The 7238-nt window shown below is 27.7% G+C and overlaps 1 long non-coding RNA gene across 2 annotated transcripts; it reads right to left on the bottom strand.

Annotated features, from left to right (window-relative positions):
- Nucleotides 1–2197: 2197 nt before the first annotated feature.
- On the bottom strand, nt 2198–6785 carry LOC146997540 (uncharacterized). 2 transcript variants are annotated; one of them, XR_015040487.1, is made up of 3 exons: nt 6690–6722; nt 6246–6340; nt 2198–2366 (listed from the first exon to the last, which is right to left on the bottom strand). It is a non-coding gene; the product is annotated as an uncharacterized LOC146997540 (long non-coding RNA). The 2 variants fall into 2 exon arrangements; XR_015040488.1 differs by lacking the exon at nt 6246–6340 and having other exon boundaries at nt 6690–6785.
- Nucleotides 6786–7238: the final 453 nt, after the last annotated feature.

Below are 7238 nucleotides of genomic sequence, written 5' to 3'. Positions count from 1 at the left end.
GGGTTCGAAAGAAAAGAATTCAGTTTTCCTACCCTTAAGCTCACGGACTGGTTTAGAAATAGCTCCAAGAAAGTAATTGCTAATACTATTATGAATCAACCTAAACGGATTAAGAACATTTGTACCGAGAGAGAACAAAAGCAGCAAGAAGTATTTATTTCTTAGCAATACTTCTTTATTTAGCAGCTTCTTAGCAATTTCTTCCTTGTTTAGCAGCAAGAAGTAATTTCATGGAAATTTTATTTACTTTTAACGTTTGAATAAGTTCAAACGTTAAAAGTAAATAACATTTCCATGAAATTTATTCATGACTGATTATCAAACCTGAAATATTAATTTAGAACACTGTAAAAAAAATCTGTAAGGTTACTAAGAAAACTCATGGAAACTGGGATGCCATGGGTTATTTGAGTAACAGAAACAGGTGTTTTCTTTGTAACATTACAAGAGTTTTGCCTGTAATGGTTACAGATCTTTTTCTTGTAATATCACAGCATATAGTTATGTAAGTAGAACATATTTTTCTCATGTAAATTCCCAAACGATATATCTGTAATGGTTACAGATTATTTGCGTGTAATTTTACAGCAAATAATTATGTAAAAAGAACATGTTTTTCTCATGTAAAATCCCAAACGATATATCTGTAATGGTTACAGATTATTTGCGTGTAATATTACAGCAAATAATTATGTAAAAAGAACATGTTTTTCTCATGTAAAATCTCAACAGATATATCTGTAACCGTTACAGGTTATTTGCTTGTATTATTATAGCAAGTTATTATGTGAGTAGAAAATACTTTTCTTAAGTAAAATTCCAATGGTTGTATCTGTAAAGGTTTCAGATTATTTCCTTCTAATATCCCATTAAGTAATTATGTGTGTAGAATATATTTTTCATAGATAATACTAAAGTATATGTCTATAAAAGTAATAGATTTTTTTGTCTAAAATGATGCTTATTATAATAAAATATATTGAAATCAAGATGTTTTGAGTAAAACAAAATCTGCATGTGTATATCATTATACAGATATATGCAAGTGAAGCATAATAGTTTGGCTTTTTAAATTAGTCAATTTGACCTCAGAATAGCATTAATTTAAAAGATGCGCTTTCAACAGCAATGTTCTTTTTTCAAAAAGTAACATTAGTCTGTTGCAGAGTATTTTTGTTTTATGAAGAGAAACTTGTGTCTGATATTATTGAAAGGCCTTTCATATTATCATTTTGATTAATTTAAAAGTTCAAATTGATATGCTACTCCTTATATTTGCCCTGTAAAATAGCTGAAAAAAACAGTATGTTTTATTTGCATGTTTTAGTGTCAGTTAATAAGATATGTTCTAGAACTTTCTTTTTAGTAATTTTAGCTAAAATAGACACATGTTGCTTTAGATTTAACTTATATGAGTAAACGTGTTGCATGTTGATATGATCATATTATTACAGTAAAAGACATTTTGTGAAATATTTCTATGAAGAACTCAGAACAGCTGTTCTTCATATTTCAAAAATATATTCTCTCCTTCTAAAAAATGACATTTTCAGTAAATTAAAGAATTCAACATAGCAATGAACTTCATTTTGTTACTACAAGGAATTCAAATTTTGTTCATACGCTTGAATTACAACGTCTAACTAATTTTTTTATTCTTATCTGCACTCAGTGTTTGTCAACAGTCTGCTATTGTTTGAAATAATGCATAACTTTTTTACTTACCTTCAAATAATTTCCTTTGAATTAACTTTACAAGCATGACATTAGGTCTTTCATTAAAAACCTAATGTCATGCTTTTTGAATAAGAATAAAACTTTGCCAACTGACCTTAATTTTTAAAGCCTTGTTTCCCTTAAAATTCTTAATACAATTATGCCTTTAAGAAATTTATTTCTAAAATTAATACTTCAATTTAGCTTAAAATTTAATGCATTTTAATTTTACCTATAATTTTTTACAAACATAATATGTAATAAATCTAAGCTTAATATTTACCATTTCGAAAGTGATACTAAAAAAGTATTCCTAGTTATTATAAATTTCAAGATTCGCATACAAAATTGTGAAATAAACATGTGACAACAGAAAACAAACTTTATGCTCTCTCTATATTACAGCATGTTAATTAAGAAGTTTATTGAATTTATAATTTTATTGTGAAACACTATGAAGCAAATAATATGCTAATTAAAATACAGAAGTAAAAATAATTTATTACTTAATTCATAAACTTTACATAAAACCTGAAAAAAAGAATTAATTAAAAAATAACATAATATAATTTAATAAACATTTCATAAAAATTCGTTTCGACTGCTTGGAAAAAATGAATGGTTTTTCTCCTCTTTGTAAACCATGTCTCCTAAATAAAGAAAAAAACATTTCTTTTAAAATCATAATCATGCTCTTAAAAAGCTTATAAAAATTATTTTAATAGATGTTTTAAACATGTGCTTATAATCACTTTTAATCATATTTCTTTATAATATCTTAATTAATTAAGAACAGCTTAAATTCTTTAAAAAATTGGATTACAGTGAACCGTCTCATTACGACAAGCTACCTCAGTAAATCACTTTTTAAATTTAACCAGCATTCCTCATCAAATAACTAATTAGTAAACATAACTTCTCTAGGATGCCCACTATCATTTAAAGATCAAAATTTTCAGGAATCACGTATAGCTAGCTTAGAGAAGGTTCATTGTAGAAAAACAGCCAATATTCAAATATTTTCATAAATGAAGCCACCATAGTTATTAAATATAATATACAGTATACTTATATTCAGAATTCAGAACTTGAATAAATTTCTCGAACTGTTTTAGCATTCGAAAAATATTATATTTATTACCTTAAATTTCTAAAACAATATTACATATTCGTCCAAAGGAATCACTGGGACTCGGACAACATTTTCCCCCTAGCTTTCTTTTAGCACAAGATTCTGAATATGTTTTAAAGATTTAGGTAATGTTTGTCTTCCTTAAGGCGCTCACAAAACAAGTTACCCTAAATGTTTTGTCCGCATAGTGGTCATTTTCATCTTACTAACTGATTTGCTAGTGGATTTTGGGTGCATGGCCTATCATTGATGAAACAATAATAGTGAACAGCTTCAAGAAAATGGGGATATCTAATGCTCTTGATGCCATATTCCCACTTATTTTTACTAATTTTATCTTCCGAAAATTAAGAGGGAAAAATTAAACGAATAATTTAATTTCCAAAAGACACAGTCACAGTAGGAATATAACAAAGGAAAAGTAATCATGGATAAACTACTACTATCACAATATTATTTATTTAAAAGAAACCTCTATTTCAATAAGAATACACATAATTGCAATATCTAATAAGTTATCTCATTTCTTCTTTATAATTTGAACTTCTGTCATTCTCATTGTTGTTCTTGCAAATCCTTAGGCCTCAGATCATACATAAATAATTAGAGAAGGTTGTGGTCCGATGCTTGCTAGGGTGAACATTCAGCTGATATGGCAAAATTGCACAGTGAATAGCAGTTGGTATTTGCTTTCACTATCATAGATCATTGTTTGTATTAGGCTGACATAATATTCAACAGTTAGAAGAGAAAGATTCAACGGGGCCTTAAGTGTGCAAAAGTTTGCCTTTGTTAGTATGACGAAAACAATCATTATGTTGATAAATCCATTTTAAAATCTTGGGATATTCATTTTCTGAATGCATTAAAAGGGGGAAAATTATGTAAATATTTTTTTAATTTTCAGAATCTTGTTCTAAAGCTGGGTGGGGTGGAATATTCAACGCAATACGGTAATCCTGAAGATCATTGCTCGTGGCAGTACAAACTAAACGGTGATAACTTGCATGCTGTAGAAGAAGACACAAATTGCAGCTCCAGATGCATTAAATGCTTTGAGGTCTAGGGAGTAGCAGTGGGCAATACTAAGAGTGAAATTCAAGGTATAGGGAAGTAGGAATGAAAATTACTTTTATCAGATAACTTAAATGGTTATGTTACTAAGTGTTCTTATTGGAATGTAGGTTTCTTTTAAATAATAATACTATGATAGTTACCAGTAGTTCATTCATGAAAATTTTTGATTGTTTATGATCTTATTGTAATCACATCCTTCAAACTTAAATTGATTGCTTAATTTCCCCCTTGATTTTCATACTATAATATTAGTAAAAAGGAAGAAAAAAGTCTGCAAGTAAACATAACTCCTCTTTCTCCCTCTCTCTCTCTATATATATAGGTATGTATCTTCGTGTGCAACTAAGCAAACCAAATGTGACTTTTTCTTCTTTAAAAAAATTGTGTAAATAAATAGAATTAAATTCATTTCAAAGACTTATGACACATGAAATATACATGATCAAAATAAATTAGAAAATTAAGTTCAAATAAATTTTAAGCTAAATTACGTGTTGCAATGTAAGTTGCAATAATTCAGTTGTAATAATTAATACTAACAAAACCAAACATCATATTCCCATTCTGCAAAGTATAAAAATTCTTCTGCAAAACTGAAAAAATGACCAACACTTTGGCTTATTTGATAACTTTCAAATTCACTCCTTTGTTTGCATTTAGAATTTATAACTTCAATTTTCCACAGAAATTTGTTTTTGATTTAAAAAAATTTCACTGGCATAATTTCATTCACTTCAGCATATATTAATAGATGCAGAAGGTTTTTGTACCTTACATAATTTTAAATCTTATGTAAACTAACGTAATTAATAACAAAATCAAAACATAGATCAGAAACAGCATAAAATTTAATTAATAATTACTACTAGTGTCACACAAAATGCTATGAAATTAATTAATAAAATAAGAATGAGATAAAATATATAGAATTAATATTCCACATGTGTGAAGTTTGGAAGTTTTACGCTAAATATTTTTTTTAATTAAGTATTTTTAAAAATGACCCCTTAAAGCATGGGACCTTGCGTAATTAGAACTTGCAAATCCACTTCGCTAGTCTTTCATAACATTGCTTTAAGATATCAAAAATAATGCTACTGAAAGGCATGAATACTTACTTAAATTTGAAATTAATTTGGTTGACTTAAAATAATATTTAAAAAATAAATCTTCATATATACGTCTAAAAATCAGACCTTATTAATTTTCTTTTATTTGAACGATATCTGAATTCTGCCTTAGTTTGGACTAGTAAATCATTGGGTAGTTAAATGCCAAGCTATAAGAGAACTAACGTAGTTTACAAATGCACTGAATTTTATTTCCGGTATTAACTTTCAAAGAAAGTAAAGTTTTCTGCATATTTGCATCATTTGGATTGATAGAATATGGCAAAGCATGCAAAGGCTATCAGCCTAAAGGGAAGTATATATTCATGGGCGGTTTTTGTAAGGAAAAGTAGCTTGCATTTCCATTTATTCATGTGTGTAGATATATATATATATATTTACATTGTTAATGCTAAAATCAATGCTTCATTAAAAATTCATTATTATTTTATTTTTAATACAACATACAGATACAGAATTGTTTTAAATTCCAATAAACAATAATAATTTATTTTTAAGAAAACTTATTTTATGATTTATATATTATATTACATGAATAAGAGAAACATTTGTCAAGAAATGTATTAAACTTGTATTAGCAGATTCATGCTTTCCTAGTAACAAGACTATCATACTTCAAAACTGTATTAAAACTGGGCAAAATAAAATCAACATAAATTCTACATTAAATGTTTAAAAACTTATAAGTATGCAATGGTAGTTATATATACAATATAATATATGTTGTCATTTATAAAATATTAATGAAATGATACTTTTGGAAATAATGCACAAAATTTTAGTTTTGTTTTATAATTAGTTTAACGAATTGTTAGAAAAATATTTTAGGTCATTTCCATTTTTCCCCTGTTGATATTAGTATATTAAAATATATGGAATAATTAAGTTGCATCTAGTTAGTAAAACAAAACATTACGAAAAGTATGATACGGCATATTTTTAATCAATATAATTACTTCATTTTGGAATTATAATATTTTCGTAAGAAATTAATACCACTGAAAAAAATATTATTACACTAAAGGAATAAACGAGATTCTCGACCGCGTTGTTCAAGTTTTTGTAATTTTACTTCATAACACACTCGTACATAAACATATTAGACTGAATTATAAACCAGGTATAACTAATTAGATAATCCTAGAAAAAGAATAAACTAAACCTAGTAAGCAAAAAAATATATACATTACATTCAGAATTCTAAATGTTTATGTAAACGTTTCTCGCAAGGCCTGCCGGGAAAAAGATGTCAAACGTTCTTTGGTCAGACGATTGGAAAAGAACGCTAAAATGATTAGTTTTGTTTTGAACAACCACATTACCATTTCAATTATATACCACAAACAGTGATTAAATTTTGGAATAATTAGTTTTAAATAATAATACGGGCAATTTAAGGCGTAATTTATCGGATGCACGATGACAAAATACTACTATTAGATCTGCATTTGGAATAAATATTTTGCACTCTTTCAACTCATTAGACATTACGAACACTGATATTAATTAATCGCAAAGCTTAAACGTTTAAATACTTACTCACTACATATAACAGTGCAAAGTGCATGAGAATAATTTGCATAAAATGAACAAAAAATATTTCAAGCAGTAATTGTAAACATTTTCTTACTTACCTGCGCTATACAACCAACATGCATTCAGCCATGTTGTTTTCTGCAACTAGCTTTCAAACACTTTTCTCCTGATTGGCTAATTTCCAGTCAGTCACGTAATTCTTCTGCGCGGCTACTGAAACATTATCTGTAATGTTACAAGCAAATCAGCTGTTACCCCTACAGTTTGCTTTCAACCTGTTACCATTACAGGAAATTCTTCTGTAACTTTTTGATTTCTGTAACTTTACAAAACTTTTGCCTGTAAAGAGCGAACTTTTTTTTTACAGTGAAGTCAAACAACAAAAATCAGCGTTATATTTGCAAATTTTCACAGGACTAGTTTCGAACCATCATCCTTAATTGCCAAAGTGTCATCTTTGTGTCACAGTTTGACAGATTGTGTGTCACCTGTCACACTGACTGAGAGACTATGTCAGTCACCTTAATTAAACCTGGAATTGTCTACATGAAATTATCCTGACGATATGAAGTTTGTTCTTAAACCTTTTAGGAGGAAAAAGGCGGAGGTAGTAGAATATCTTTTCATAATGTATAAATATAAAAATT

This window comes from Stegodyphus dumicola, chromosome 4 (genome assembly GCF_044657685.1).
Source record: "Stegodyphus dumicola isolate Sdum_Otavi_A_Nest chromosome 4, ASM4465768v1".
Classification (NCBI taxonomy): domain Eukaryota; kingdom Metazoa; phylum Arthropoda; class Arachnida; order Araneae; family Eresidae; genus Stegodyphus; species Stegodyphus dumicola.
The sequence above is the reverse complement of the archived record's forward strand: the minus strand, read 5'-3'. Positions and strand labels throughout refer to the sequence as shown.